Below are 17012 nucleotides of genomic sequence, written 5' to 3' on the forward strand. Positions count from 1 at the left end.
GGGGAACATTAAGTGTGTGTGCCTATTAGTTTTATCCACTTGCCACAAACTAGAATTACCAGGGAAGAGAGAACCTCAAATGAGGAACTGTTTCCACTGGGATGCCCTGTAGTCAAGTCTGTGAGGCATTTTTGTGATGGATGAGAGATGGTTCAGACCAGGTGGGAGGGAGAATCCCTGGCCTTGTGGCCCTGGGTTGCATAAGAAAGCAAGCTGAGCAAGCCATGGACAGCAAATGAGTAAATGGCTTTCTACCATGCTTCCTGCCTGGGATCCTACTTGAGTTCATGCCCTACCTTGACTGTGACATGAAAGCATACAGCATATAAATCCTTTTATCTCAGTTTGCTTTGGGTCAGTGTTTTACCTCAGCAATGGAAAAGAAAACTAGGACAGTGTATGACCCAGAGTGTTCCAGGGAAGCAGAACCAATAGGAGACCTACAGATAGAGGTAGAAATAGAGACCGTATAAAGAGAGAAAAAACACAGGTGCATAAGGTATCACATCAATCACAAGAGATGTGGACAGCCATAGAGAGACCCCTATTTCTATCTATGTCAAGACAGAGGTTTGAGAAATCAGCTCACATGATTATAAGGGTTTCACAGCCCCAGGTGATAGCATCTGTAAAGCTAAGGTCCAGGAAAGTCAACAGTATAATTGAATCCAAGTCTGAGGACTAAGAATCAAAGCTGCTTTATTAGTCCTCAACTCGAAGCAAGACAAAATGGATGAAAGACCCAATCAAGTGATAAAGCAGAAGAGAACAAAGAAGAGGAAGGAGGAGGAGAAGATGGAGGAGGAGGAAGGGGTGGGAAGGGGGAGAGGAGGGAGAGGAGGAGGAAAAGGAATTCCTCTTTTGTTCCATCTTTGTTCCATTTGGGTTCTTAACTTACTGAAAGAGACCCTTCCACCTAAGGGAAGGTGATTTCCTTTATCAAATACACTAATGCAAATGATCATCTTATCTAGAGCTACAAAAACAACAGCAACAACAACAAAAGCAAACAAACGTAACATTCCTGGAAACAGAGAGAATAGAAAAAACTTGAGGACAATACTGAGTGAGTCTGGTTAATAATCATTCTCTTTTCTATGCTCTAAAACAATGTCATCCTTATATTTAAACTGCCTATCACTTAAAGTCACATAATATCATTTAACAGCTATATTTAACCATAACATACCTTCCTACGTGGTTCAACTTCTAAGCACTCAAGTCATTATCTATATAATATATACATATATACGGGTTAAATTTTCCATTTTGTTCACTGTGTTTTTCTCTCACCAGAATATAAACTAACCAAAATGTCCTTAACTAGGTTAATCTTTAGACAGGTTTCATCTCAATTCCAAGCCCCTGACTTCCCTTTCTTTAGAGCATATTTGTAGTCTCCCCACCCCCAGCCTGGAACCTGCTTGCTCAAGGGTGGAGTTTCCTGCTCATTCGTTCTGCCACGCCCACTGCTGGACCGTGCCGCTTTGCTGCTTGGAGCCACACATGTGTTCACCCTGCTACTAGACCCCGAGACCATTCGGCGGGAATGGGGTTCCCTCCCCCTTCCTTTATAACTGAATGTCGGAACTAGTAAAATGGAGCTTTGAACAGGATGAACTTGTCTTGGCTCCGTTTCTTCTTTCTCCCCGTCTAGTTCCTCCCTTAGCTCGAGTGGCCATCTCAGTCGAACCGTTCACATTGCGAGCTGCTCGCAGGCCGCAACACATATTTACCATTGAAAACATCCAGTGAAATATTCTTTCTGTAGTCCTTTAATATGTAATTTTTTAACCCATTACCTGTTTTATAAATCACAAATTATTTGATCAGGGATTTGAGGAATATTTCTGAGGACATACTCAGTAAAAAGACAGACCCCTCTCTATTATCCAGACCTTAGTCCCAACTCTGATAAATATCAGTTAGTAAGCACGGGTGGCCTACTGACCTACCTTCCGAGGATTTGTCTCAGCAAATTGACTTCATTCTCCTACCTCCATTGCAACAACCTCTCTCCAATAGTCCTGAATAAAGAATTCTTTGTTCTTATTAGTAATGTCTGAAACAAGTTCTCTTAACTATTGCTATGAAGACAGGAGGATTTGCAAGCTCACCCACTGCAAGATCCCTATCACTTAGCGTAAAAAGGAACTTAGATAATTGGAAGCATGTTGATGGATTAAATAAAGAACATGTGTTTTTGTTCTTACACCAAAAGGATGACTTCAATAGAGAAAAAAAAAATCCTCCTTGGGTCATTTTTATCTAAATGTACCATAACATCTCTGAAGTCAGTTTAAACAATTATTATTAGTTATACATACCAGAAACATGAACAATGTTAGTGGTATAAACTTATCATCTATGCTAACATAGATACTGTGTATCTCCTAAAAATAATCAGTTTTGCCAATATAGTCAACATTGTCATTAATTAGACATTCCTATTAATTTTAATTTTTAGATTTTAGTACTGAACATGAAATACAATAGATTCTAAAATTCAAACAGATTCATTAGATGTAGAGTCTAGTAGGCCTAAAAACTTGTAATTATAAGAAAAAATAGTGTTGCCCAGTCCCTGATATCTATACCTCCTTAGTAACAGTGACAGGAACAATGGAAGAGGGAGAGGAATCACAAGCCCCATCCCAAAGGGAAGCTACCGACAGGAAACGGTTTCGGGAGGAAGGAAAATTGGTTCTTTAAGGGTGTGACTCTTAGTAGGCTGACTACACTACAGTTGATGACACCACAGTCATGAATATAAGAGAAATACAGATTGGATTCCTTAGATTACTAAAATAAAATACAATTTTAAAAACAGGTGGCGAGGAGGAGGTACGGGGTTGATCTCAGAAGACTTAGGGAAGGGGTAAGTAGCAAATATGATTAAAATACATTGTGTGCAATTCTCAAAGAATTGATAAAAATACTATTTTGAGTGGCTAGAACAATTTCAATAGCTATAAAATCAAACAAAAGCGTTAGAGGAAGGCCATTCAAAGCTTAATATAATTCCTTGTGCAATAATAAGAGTATCTGAAGAGAGCTAATGTTTAGTTGGCACACTGACCTAAACACAAACACATATTGTCTTAGGTCAGGCATGACGTCACGTCGCTGTATTCCCAGCACCCAGAAGCTTGAGAGAGGAAGATTGTTAAACTCAGGCCATGTTAGGATGCACAGTGACTCTGAACTAGCCTAAAATACCTAGTCAGAAGGGAAGAGGAAGCAGGAGAAAGAGAGAGAATGGGGAGGAGAGGAGAAAAGAAAAATGAAATGAGAGAAGGAAGAGAGCAAAGGGGAGAAGAAGATAGATATTCCTCCCAAAAAACACAAAGTAAAATCCGTATTTGTGCCCACAGTACTGACCAATCTATCAAGTCAACTCACAGGGCTGCCATAGTTACCATCCGACTCGGAAAGTGTGCAAATAGCAATGACTGCTCATTGCTAAAACAAGCCTCCTCTGTGGGGGTTGACCTCATAGTAATCTGTGGAATCTATCCTTGGGCCCCATCGTCCCACAACACACAAGTCATACATGAGAAAGGAACACTAGAGCTACCTTGACTTAAAGCCATGAGATTTGAACCTACCCTCCCCCCAAGCATTCCATTTGACACATAACTGAATTTATGTCTGTCTCCATTCGCATGACTTTATCCTCTACCTCTGTATCCTATTTCCCAAGAAATCCTGCCCCAAATTCTTGTTCTCCTGTTATTGCACATTTCCAAAGACCCATAACTCATTAGGAGAGAGCATCAGCAGACAGCTTGTTCTCGTAAGATCCTTTCATCTCTTTGATTCAAAACTCACATCTTGGAACTGTGTCTATCTCAGCAGTAGAGCTCATGCTCAGCATGCACAAAGCCCAAAATCATTCCCTGTGGCCAAAAATAAATAATCATCTTCGCTTTGCTGCTGCCACTAACGCTGAGGCATTGCATCATCCCTTTAAGCATTACCCAACCTAGCAGAGCACTATAACCTGCCCCAGCTTAGAAACTCCAGCCCTGAAGCACATTTGCACTCCTCAATAGTTCTGTCTTTGTTTATCCACCTAGTGACACAGCCCACACTTCATAAGGTAAGTTTCTCCCTTACCTCTGATCAGTAATAAAGTCATGTCTGCTTTGTCTTATTGGCAGGATGTGGTAGCGATTTAGGAGCATGCAACTAGAGAGAGCCTCGTGACTAGCTAGCTAACCAAACTCTCAATGCGTTTAATGGCAATAGCCCCATGTACTTGTCTCACATGGGTGTGTCAGAGTTGCAGCATTCATGGAACGCCCTTTACACCTTAGCAACCTCATCTGGGTAAGTAGAGCTGATTGAAAGTTTCTTGTAGTTCAAATACAAATACTGACCATTCTTTATTATTATTAATTTACATATTTACAGTCCAAATGCTGCCCCCTCCTGGTCTCCCTTGAAGTTCTTCCCCCCCCACCTCCCCTTTACCTCTGAGAGGGTGACCCACCCTGTACTCCCACTACCCTGGTGCATCAAATCTCTATAGGATTAGGTGCATTCTCTTCCACTCAGGCCAGAGAAGGCAGCCCTCTGCTACATATGTGCTGGGACCATATTGCATAGGCTTATCCTCTTAGGTTGCTGGCTCAGTCTCTGGGAGCTCACCAGGCTGACCCTTCTGTTTAACCTCTTTTTACTTCCAAGGAACACAGATAAATTTCCTTCATTGATCCCTAGAGCGACAAAGGAAGGTTTACCAAAGTCAAAGTCTCATGAAGAAAGGGAAGTGATTTATTCACTCTTCACAATGAATAATAAACAAAGCTTTATTTATTTATTTATTTATTTATTTATTTAGGATCTCACTGTGCAACTGACCACCCTGGAACTCCCTGTGGAAAGCAAGCTTTCCTCAAACTCGGAGATCTGCTTGCCTGCCCTCCCCACACCTCTTCCTCCCCCTGCTGCTGCTGCTCCTGCCCTCCCCACACCTCTTCCTCCCCCTGCTGCTGCTGCTCCTCCTGTTCCTGTTCCTGCTCCTCCTTCTCCTACTCTGCCTCCCAGAAGTGCTAGGATTAAAGTTGTGCACCACCATAGCCAGCTTAAACAAAACTTCTTAAAGATGAAGACAGCGATGAGAGCAATGAACATATTCCTGTAGATTCCTGTATATTATGGGAAAGAAGTAGCATCATGAAATTAAGTAAAGGCAGGTAGTTTTTTCCACTAGATCCATAGAGGAAAAACTCCTCAAGCATGGGAATGAGTGCTGCACAAAAGACAAGAACAACTTCTACGCAAGCATGGACACAGTTAACGTGCAATTTCCACACACAGCATGCAGAGAGCAATGTATTCCAGCCCTCCTTCGCCCTTATTTTAGAATCATGCCCCAGAGCTCAAAGACAGGAAGCATTCATCATGAATGAACATCAGAACAGACAGAAGTGTCTTCTTATGTAAGCAGAAAAATCAAATAAAGGCGCCTCGTTACTTGTTATTTCCTATTCTCTCCGAGCTAATTCCCTCAGCAGACAGACCGCTTTGTCTCAGTGGAAAACTCATGCAAAATAATACAGGCCTGCAACATTGTTCAATTTCAGATATAAGAAGAATGTTAATCATTAAATCTGTGTATTACCCAACGAGTAAACACAAGGAATAGAATCTAATGTTTGGACCATACTTACCACATTGCAATTTGGAACCCAAGGATGACACCACCCTTCAACCCTTTTCTCCCCTTTGAGTTTCACTCTGTCCCATCTTTTTTCTCTAAGATTGATTGTTTAGAAGTCATTTTTCTCTCAAGCTAGAATTTGAGAGCTTTTCCATTCTGAGACTGTACCACGATCCCCTTTTACTAGATACTTTGTGATGCTTTGTTTGCTCAGTAGGAAGTCCAACCTATACCCCAAAGTAATCAATCACTAAACACATGTGAAGGAATGGCAGATCTGGCCAATCAAACTGGAATATTTCCTACATGTGAGGATGAGCCTATGCATAGGATGGAACTGATCAGAGATGTGAGCACAGTACCCAAAATGCAAGGAATCCTTTCTTACCTGTGAGACATTTCCTCCTGACCCTTCACTTCTATTAATAACAAGAAATGGGCAATCCAAGCAAACATGATAAACTATGAAACCTCAGCAGAACAGCAACAATGTAGAAATTGAATGGCAGTTAGGCAGGAATTGAAAATCCAAGATGTTCAGTTAGAAAATGTCTCTGCCTTTGGCAAGCACAAGGTCTTCCTTCTATACATTCAGAAGCTAGCAAACCCTCTGATGCTTAAAGATCTTTGTACAATTTCAATTCTTCACAGAAATGGAAGATCACAGTGGGCAAACCATGAACCCATGACTCATCAAAATATAACTATAAAATACAAATCATTATTAGAACACTTATAGTTGTTAAAAGCAGCAGAAATGAAACAACGTGGATGACAAGAGGATTAAACTTGACTAGAAATAATTATCTAGAGTAACCTCTCAATACCAGAAAATTAAATAGCATATTTGGAAATGTTATCTATGCCAAAGGAAAATTTTCAGAGGAATTAAGCCTGTTTTGAGGTATCTAAGAATGAGAAGACGCCCTGACACCATGAGTGGAGTGTGGCGGTTACGCAGAGAAAAGTAAAGATGCTTTAACAGAAGAAAGATTCTGATGCCAGTGTTCCAAACTGCTACCTTAGCCAAAACTGCAAGAGCAAATTACGTCACAAATAGAGTAAAGCATATAGTAAAGCATATATATATATATATATCTTAAAGCCATGTACTTGAAGACAAGAAGGTCAACATAATCCCCAACATAAGTCCCAACAATGGTTTTTCAAAAGACCAATATAGTAAGTTTCTAACCCAATGAGAAGAAAGAGCAAGAAAAAGGAAAAAGAGGAGAGAAAAGGGGAAGGAGACACAATGTAGGTAACACCATTACAAATATAAAATCTCAAAAAAGTTCCAAATATATCTAAAAATATTATGTATAACTCTATGGCAATACACTTGATAATCTTAATGAGATAAGAAAAATTTATGAATTATATCATCTGCTAAAATATGCATAAGAAGTATGAATATCTCTAATAATCTTTCTCTATAAAATAGGGATCTAAATAGGAATATATCTATTAAATACAATTAATGAATAAGAAGAACCTCTAAATTAAGAAGGCAGAGTGCCTAGATGGGCTCAAAACTGAATCTTCTCAGAAATTCAGCAAAGGAACTCCTCCAGATCTCTACAACATCCAGAAAATGAGAACAGAGAGATTTCTCCAGAATACTCCTGGCACATCGTGAGACCAGCATTACACTGACAGCACAGCTAAAGAGATTATAAGAAAACTGTAGACTAATGTCTCTTATAGATATAAATGCAAAGCCCTAAACAATACATCAGAAAATTGGATCTAACAATGTAAAATAAAATAGTATTCACTGTGACTAAGTAGAATCATGTCAAGATTGCAAAGCTAATTCAAAATTGGAAGGCCAAAAAATATATTAAAGAAAGGGGATTTGCATGATCATATCAATGAATGTAGAAAATGCCTGTGACAAAATCAGCAAATTAAGAATATTTACATGTATTCAATTAAAAATAACTATCTAAAGAAAGCCTTACAACAAATATACCCAACAGTGAAAAACTAGGAATGCTTTCACTAAGATCAGGAACAAGATAGATGTGCCTCCCATCTCTGTGCTTTTGTGTGACATCATAATAGAAATCCCAACTAATTCAATAAGACAAGAAAAGAGGAAAAGCCTTTTTTTTGAAGTAAAGGAAATAAAGTTAATATCAAGGAGCTAATTATACTCCTGACCACCATATGTCCCTAACTCCAGCACACACAAAGCAGAGACAGCGGATCTCTGTTTGCAACAAGATGGCTAGCTGGACTAGTCAAAGAAGCAAGAGGGCTAGCTGGACGAGTCAAAGAAGCAAGAGGGCTAGCTGGACTAGTCAAAGAAGCAAGAGGGCTAGCTGGACTAGTCAAAAAAACTTCTGAGCTAAACCAAGAGACAGAGTTCTTCTTCAAAATATAAAGTGGAAATAAACAGAGAATGACACCCAGTGATAACCTCTAACTGGCAAAAGCATGCTCACACACAAGCACACATATATGCATGCATGCTTGCATGTACATGTATGCCTGCACATTTATGAACATGCATAAACACATATGCCACACACACACAAAAGGATAGAAAAATGAAGATATATCACATGTGTATGAATAAAAACACTCGATATAACATTCATACTAATTCTTCCTTATTTGAGCTATTAATAAAACAACATTTCAATTACATTACAGCAAATTTTTTAGTGAATATAAACAAAATAATTCTGAAATCTATTTGGAGAAGTAAAACAGAATATCCAGGATAATATTGAAGAAAAAGAACAAAGCCAAAGGATGGATTGATGCTACCTCATTATAAGGCTTACTGTAAAGCTACAGCAATCAAGAGATTATAGGATTGGCAAAAGACTAGACAAACAGATGAATAGAGCAGGACGTGTAACCTAGAAATACATAACACATAACCCACGTGCAATAATTACTCAGCTAATTTTTTACAAAGGAACAAAATAGAACATTGTAACAGTATTTTCAACAAATGGTAATAAAGTAAGAACAACGCATATTCATCTGTAAGGCCAAAAAGAAGTCACTTGGTCATAGTCAATTAAAAAAAAAAACACAGAAAGCATAAAGCTTTGGTAGCAGGGTAACATAGATGTCTCGGTCTATTATCGGTTGTTAACACAATAGAATACACTGACTATCTCAGAGAGAAAGATTGTTTGAGTTCATGCTTTTAGTCCATGGTTTTAGTTCATGCTTTTAGTCCATGGCTTTTAGAGGACATGGCTTATGAAGTCTGTCTTGCTAGAAATCCAAAGGTCACTCAAAGCATCACCAGGCAAAAGCCAGGAAGCATGAGAGACCTATCCAAGTGGGTGCTGACTACAGGCTGTGCAATGTCTTAAGGCTGAATATAGATATGGTGTTGTCCATTGGGAAACTGCAAAAAGGGCTGAGCACCTCAGAGCTTTAGACAGCTTTGTCTACTACAAGACACAGGCTGAAGCATGTCCCTCAATGCATCAATGTTGAGGAAGGATACCTAAGGGGAAACATTTAGTCCCTGAGTGCTCCATCTCAGGAATAATTAATGTCACATATTTAAGTCAGTGTCTCCCACCTTCTGCATGTGAGACATAAGACCCTCACCACCCCCATGACAGCTCCTCTGCGCCCTGCTTCCAGCCACTGGAACCAGAAAGGAAATTCCTGTTACTTATAATTTACCAATCTGTTTGAAATAAAGCGAGCAAGGCCACTAACTTAAGTTAAACAAATTTGCCAGTCTACAAAATCCCTATTAAATTCCAATACGATTTCTTAAAGAAACAGAAGAATAATCTTAAAATTCATATGTAGGCACAAAAGATGCCAATAAAAGAAGCAATCTTAAGGACAAAGAATAATGCTAGAGGTGCCACTATTCTGATTTCAAATGAAACTAGAGAACCATAGCAAAAACCAGAGTGGTCCTTACATAAAATTGGAGATGTAGGTTAATGGAACACAGTAAACGATCCATATATAAACCACCATAGCTACTGCCCTATGAGTTTTTTATTCTAGAATTATAATATAACTACAACATTTCTCCCTTTCCTTTCCTCCCACAAAACCCTCCCATAGATTCCTCACTCCTTCCCTTCAAATTCATGGCCTTTTTTAAATTGTTTGTGTGTGTGTGTGTGTGTGTGTGTGTGTGTGTGTGTGTGTGTGTGTGTGTGTCTGTGTCTGTGTCTGTGTGTGTTTCTAAATACAGTCTACTCTGTCCTTATAATGTTCCTTGTATGTATGTTTTTAGGGATGAATTTGGCACTGAACAACCAGTGCTCTTCCCTGGGAAAGACTACCTTTCCTGTTTCCAGATTTCTTCTGTTGCCGGTTGTTCTTTCGGTATATTGAGGCCTCGTGGGCTTTTCCTATCCAGTGTGCCATGTTCTTTGCTGATCTTGTTTTGCTCATATTTGGGTGGGCATGTTGGTGAAATATTATGTGTGTAGCTTCTTTAGGATGTTACTAGGAAACACAATCTCACGATAGACTGGCTTGATCCTTAGCTCTTTTGCATTGCATATAATTTTTGACAAAGATACCAAAAAATACATTGGCAAGCAGAGCCTCTTTAACAGCCAGTGTTAACAAAAGCTGTATCTCCATTTATAGAAGAATGAACTAGATCCCTATCTTTCACCCTATTCAAAACTCAACTCCAGATACTGCAAAGGCATTAACAATTGAGCTAAAACATGAAAACTGTTAAAGAAACATTACACAAAGCACTGCAAGACTCACACATAGACCAGGACTTTCTTAATAAAGCTCCAGGTACTCCATAAATAAGGCCAACAACTAACAAATGGAACCTCAAAATATAAAACTTCTACTCAGTAAATAAAAAAAAATTAATAAACTGAAGAAGTCAGGAACTGGATGGAGCAAATTTTGGCTAGCTATGCATATAACTAGGGACTAGCATTGGGGACACACACACACATATACACATACAGAGAGAAAGAGCGAGAGAGACAGAGAGACAGAGAGAGACAGAGAGAGAGAGAGAAAGCTAAACAAAAAGAAATCAATAAGTCTGCTAAGGAAATAGACAGGTCTCAAAAGATAGAGAACAAATAACCAATAAACATTTGAAAAAATATTCAGTCTCATTAGCCATCAGAGAAATAATTAAAACAACACTGAGATTCATGTCATTCCACTTAGAATGTCAGTCATCAAAAATATAAGTAACAACAAATGCTATGAGAGTGTGGACAAAAGGAAAGCTTTCACTCTGCTGGTGGAATATAAAGTAGCTAGTCCACTCTGGAAATCAGCATGAAGTTTCCTCAAGAAAATAAAAATAGACCTCCCATATGACCAAGCTATACCCAAAAGAGCCCAACTCAATATGTCACAGAGAAACTCGTACATAAATGTTCATTCCATTATCACTAGTCACAGTACCAAGTTACAAAATCAGCACAGACGTTCAAGCACAGAGGACTGGATACAGAAAAGGTGGTGTATGCACACATGAAATGTGATTCAGCTATAAAGAACAAAGTTATATCCTTTAGGGGAAACTAGAGGCATTGGAAATAGCCATAAACTTAATTGAGCCATCTTATAGTCAATAGTGCATGTTTCCTCTTATTTATGCTTCCTATATTTCATACATATACATAAAATCGTTTATGTTCATAGGATTCAAAAGTAAAAGCAAACTGTCTAGGGAAATAAGGAGAAATTGTGAGGAAGGAGAAGAGGCACAGGGAGGATTGCTCAGCACACGAGGCACACCTGTACAAAGAGTAACCCCATACAGCACAGTACCATGTACGATGATTACTAGGGGTGAGTGGTAGAAGAAATAACACAGAAGAAACTGCATTGCACACCTTCCTAATCCTCCCATTTTTTTGCCTTTGATGATCTATTTTAATTTAAAACATGATAGCAAGTCAATTGTTTAAATAATGGTGTCTACTATTACTATTCTCGGATCTGAAGTGGCAAAAGGGACAGAGAGGTTCTAGAGGTTCAAAAGGGTCAGAGAGTCTGACAAAGCTCATTAACATCTACAAGCTTGATTACCCTCTTCTAGAGTCTCCGTTCTTATTCTGATAATGAGAGATAAAAATCACAATTTTAAATGTGTGAGGTAACATGTGGGTGGCACTTGGACAAGCATAATTATGAACAAATAATAATTCAGACACTGTTTTAAGGGACTTTTCCAAAAATTAGAACTCTTATCTACTTCCACTTAGCCATTGCTGATTCATCTATTTTGCCTGCAGCATCTGTGCGTGATGATCATTTGCCTAATGCTGCTTTGCTCAGACTCATCTTTCAGGCTTACCATGCAGCCAGATACCCACCATCATCTCACCAGCATCATCTCACCAGCATCATCTTACCCCTCCAGCCCCCTTGCAACCGACCCGCGCATTGCCTGCAGGCCCAATCTTTCTTATGTACTTTACACACCTGCTCCCCTGAGAGGTCCCCACGCTAGACCTCCATGCTGCTTCAAATGCACATTGCAAATGAGCTAGATTCTACTCTTAGGACACATGAGAGAATTTTTTTATCCTCCATTTTATGATTTCTAGAACGTACATATTTCCTATTCTCAGACCAAAAGCTTTCTGTAATAGGTTCTGTCTTTCTTGCCTTGTAGTTTTCTCTAAAAAGCATGTATCCAGTTTACAAATTCCTAGTAAATCGAATTATCTTCAGATAGAATATCAAAGATCTTGAAAATAGAGTAATATTAAGCTGCTTTCATTTATTCTGTGCATGTATAGGAATGAAGGATTAAAGTGTGATTCCCAGACATAGAGTCTCTCGTATTCCCTAGGCCCCACTAGCTGGTGTGGTTCCTCTTCCATCTTTACATCATTGTAGAAATCACTAAGAGTTAGTAAAACTTCATGTAATCCCTGTGCATCCATCCAACAAAGAAGTACCATAGGGACATATTGTTCACCACCTCAAGATTTACAATGAAACTATACACAGGAAACCCAACAAATAAAGTAACAACAGCCTCTCAGGCTGGTAGAAGTTTTCAAGTGAAACTCATTAGTATCTTTTCACACTTAGTCTTTGTAAACATCTTGTAAGAAACTCAAGGCAAGACTGAGGAAAAGCCACCCTGTCACAACAAAGCATGTCCTGTGCTAGGCAGAAGAGTCCAGGCCATCCAAAGACTAATAATAAAATTGAAATAACTTTAACCACATTAATGCATATGGATGCACACAAGTGGGGATGAAATATGAAGGTATTAATTAGAAGTGTTGAGATGGATGCAAAAAAAAAAAAAAAGAAAAAAAAACCTTCCTGGAATGTTATGTAATAAGTCGTTAACAAAGAGCCAACTATTCAAGAACTGAATCAGAAGAATGCCAAGAATGCATTAAATACCACGCAAGCAAAGAAACAAGTGGACACGTAGATTGTACTGACAATGAGGTGGGAGAATAACATAATTAAAGGAGAGAGCTAAGAACAATGTGGAACCAAAGTATAGTATATTAAATTTAAAGAAAGTGAAGAAGGGCTAGAAAGATGGCTCAACACTTAAGAGCATATGTTGCTTTTGCAGAGGACCTGTGTTCAATTCCCAGGCTCCACATGGTGGCTCACAATCATCTGCAATACCAGTCCCATGACATCTGATGTCCTCTTTTGACCAGAAGTACCAGGTCCACACAATATACTAGTATACATGTGTACATGCAGGCAAAACACTCATGCACATAAAATAACAAAATGAATAGATGTTTGAAATTTTAAAGAAAATGAACAGAAGTCCTTGTGTTATTTGAGAGAAAGGTAAAGAGTCTCACAAGCTTTAGGGATTTAAGTCAGTTGCTGACATAAAAATACAAGAATCATGGATTAGCAGGGATTTCAGCCCATTAGAAAGGGTCCAATGTATTGAGGGAAACCTCAGACCTCAGTCGGTACAGAAGAGGATAAATTATCAAGGAGGCAGCACAAAAAGGAAAGACAGGGAAAGCATGAAAAATGGAAAATATGATGCTCTAAATAAGTCAGAATGCATTTAATCACAGTAAATATGAAGAATTTAAGCTGCATAGTGTGACGACTCTCAGCATCTAGTCTTTATAAAATATACATTGAATGTAATAGTCTACAATTACAGAACATTAAATATAGCAATGTACATGCCAAGTGCACACCAAGTGATGCAAAAGCAAATTTAGCTGCATTAGTGTCAGGCAAAAAGGCATCATTATGGTCAAAGAGAGTTAGAAAATACTGATAAAGCCATCCCCAGAAACCGCAGCATAGAGATGATGGTTTGGAAAGCTGCTTAGAATAAACAAGGAAATTACAGGGTTTGTTCAACACATTAAACAAAAAGTGCTCCAGAGGGGAGAAAAGAGAGAAAGACAGAAAGGAGGGAGATTTATCATAAAAAGAAATTATCACGGCAGAATTCATTATTTTTGAGATCAAAGAAGGGCATTCCATCCATATCTATGAAGACGTATGAAAGAGGCCCTACTCTAAGGCGCGTCATCAGACAACATCGTCTAAGCCTTGTGGTGCAGGAGTTACATTAAGCCTCTGCAAAGAGAAAGCAGGTCACATGTAAAGGACCAGAAACTATAATAGTGTCAAGTTTCCTAAAAGGAGCCATTGAAAGGTAGAACACAGTCAATATCATGTTTTCAAAATTCTGAAGGAAAATGATTTCAAGACAAAGTATTAGACAGCTAACCAATCTCTCGAATGGGATGGATAGTGAAGAGACATTTGTTTAAGTCCCTGATGTTGAATAAATATCTCTTGCATTGGTATAGTGAGAAGACATTTAATCAAGGAGTGGAAACTTGAAGATTAAATATCTGATAGTAACTACACAGAAATGAGCAACCTTTCGGGGAAAGAAAGGACAGAGAAAAAAAGGCGACTGGACAGGATGCTGGACACCTCACTGAAGGCAAGTCTGTTGGCTATAAACATGTTCGCAATGTTTATTGAACCAAAGGGATATGCTACCTTTATGAGAATAAGTTAATGGCACTGCAGCAAGCACGAAAGGAGTCTGAAAGCTCAGCTTCCAAGATGAGAAGGCAAAGATGAAGCCTAAAGTTGAATTGCCAGAGGAAAAGGTGGACAGATGTGTTCCTTGATAGCATGGAAATAAATTATAAATAAATAAATCACCTAAACAATTTAAATGTTTTCCTCTCAAGCTTATTCTATTTAAAATAAGGTACCGCCTACTGTTCTTCACAGAGCCTTGACTTCTTTTCACTCTCTTGACCAGTGTATGACACTGCCTCCCTGCACACTGCTTGGTCTGTCCAGATCCTGGAAGGAACAGGTGCCAAGCCAGAGTCCTTGTGCAAGAATTTGATTACAATAAATGTCTGGTGGATATAGAGGATGAAGGACAGGAAGTTGGGGGTGGAGCCTCTAGACACTAGAGAGATCTGGCATCAATCAAAAAGTTAATGGAAAATTTGGTAAAGGAGAGTTCAAAATGCAGCGCAGAAAGAGAGAAGGCCAGAATGAAAGTCACCCAAATACATACATATGCACGCAATATGCAATAACCATGGGTGGAAAGGGGAAGCCATGAATCTGATGGAAAGTGAGATAGATATATGGAAGGGTTTGGAGAGAAGAAAGGGGAAGAAGAATTAAAACACGATCTCAAAAGTAAACAATCAACAACAAAAACAAGTCATCCCCCAATCCCTTTTAATGACGGACCTCCCTCCCTCCATACTTAGGCTGGGAGCACCTTTGGGAAATGTGTCTTCAATGTGACAGTACACCAGACCCCTAACATAGCCAGCTTCAGACAACTGTGTTCAGCGCTGTGTTGTCTGATGTTAGCAACTAGCTGTATAGAGTTAAAGCTGAAGGGGCTTGATCTCCTCATGTGTTGCTTGCCACCATGCTCACACTGTGGCCAGCTTCAAGGGACCAAGGTGACACCTCTGAGTTCTGAGCTTGAAATAAGTGGGAACTCAGTGAGAAGATTTAGTCCCTGCTATGGTTTGTATGTGGACCATCCCCCAGAGACCCATCTTTAGAGGCTTCTTCCCTAGGGTTAAGCTGCAGGCATTTAGGAGATAGGACCTTGGGAAAGCCCTGAAGTCACCTGGGAATGTGGTCTTATAATGGCTTGTGGGGCCCTGACTATATCCTCTCTGTATATTTCTAGTATAAGGTGTGGCTGCATGTGCCACCACATGCTCACATCTATGTTTATTTTTATCAGAGACCCAAAGAAATGGGGCTGTTAAATCTTGTTCTTGATCCTTGAAAACTATGAGCAGAATATTGCATTCATAAGTAATCTGCCTAGGTATTTTGTTGTAGTGATACAAGTTTGAATAATAACTCTCTCTCTCTCTCTCTCTCTCTCTCTCTCTCTCTCTCTCTCTCTCTCTCATCAATCCACTCATTCAGGACTTTTTAAGATTAGAGTATATTTCTAATTGTGTCATCACGTGGCATAATAGATCTTTTGAGCTGACCTCTTCTGAATGAATAAAATTTTGTAGTCTTAGTTCAACATCTTCCCAAACCTCCTCCAATACCCCAGGGCTCTGCCCTACCATACTTCTCTACTTATGTGAGATCAACTTCATTCAAATCCCCACGTGACTGATTGTTTTATTAAAAGAAAATTTACGGGAAAGTCAATGAAGAAAAAGTTGAGTCTACTCCCAATACACACAGAGCCACAATAGTGCAATGAACTTTCCAATTGAGTGATCTAACAGGGACACTGTAGGGTTTTTAGGGAAAGCAGCATGGTAGCATTATCATTGTTAAAACATTTGAATAAGCTGTCCTTTATACTGCCTGGCCTATGTTTTATTATTGATTGCATCCTCCCAGCTTGGAGCAGTCATTTTTGAGTCATCCACCCTTAACTTAGAGAGAAGGAGCTGTGAACGAAGGGATCCTTTAAGGTATGACACATTCTAAATATTCCTCTTTTCACAAACACCATAGGACCAGAACGCTGAGTGAGGCCAGACATCACAAGTCATCAAATACACTTTCTACCTTTAACTGTATTTATAATGAATTGAAAGCAAAAGCAGGAATGAAAATTGCACCAATTCAAAAACTGTTGGAAGATATGTTGGTTTTTAGGTTAACTCTTGAAACAGCTATCATGTGTGACTTAAGTTTAAAAAGTCACTAGGTTTGTAAAGGCATGAAGTCTTCAAAGCTGCTGTCTTTCAGAGAAAATGTATTTCTACGCCCTAAACCCATCACCTGGTTTGGGAACTACATTTGACTCCAAGAGCACCATTGTTGTAACCTCTTCAATGAACCTTCTCCCCCTCCTCCCCCTGCTCTTCCACCTGCTTTTCTTTCTTTCCCTCTTCCTGCTCCTCCC

The 17012-nt window shown here is 39.1% G+C and overlaps 1 protein-coding gene across 1 annotated transcript in view; it reads right to left on the minus strand.

The window, feature by feature from the left end:
* Positions 1–17012, minus strand: part of Kcnh5 (potassium voltage-gated channel subfamily H member 5) — a 286479-nt gene that overhangs the window by 201024 nt on the left and 68443 nt on the right. The window lies entirely within an intron of this gene.

Source organism: Mus caroli, unplaced genomic scaffold (genome assembly GCF_978045245.1).
Source record: "Mus caroli unplaced genomic scaffold, Mus_caroli_1 scaffold_14, whole genome shotgun sequence".
NCBI classification, from domain to species: Eukaryota; Metazoa; Chordata; class Mammalia; order Rodentia; family Muridae; genus Mus; species Mus caroli.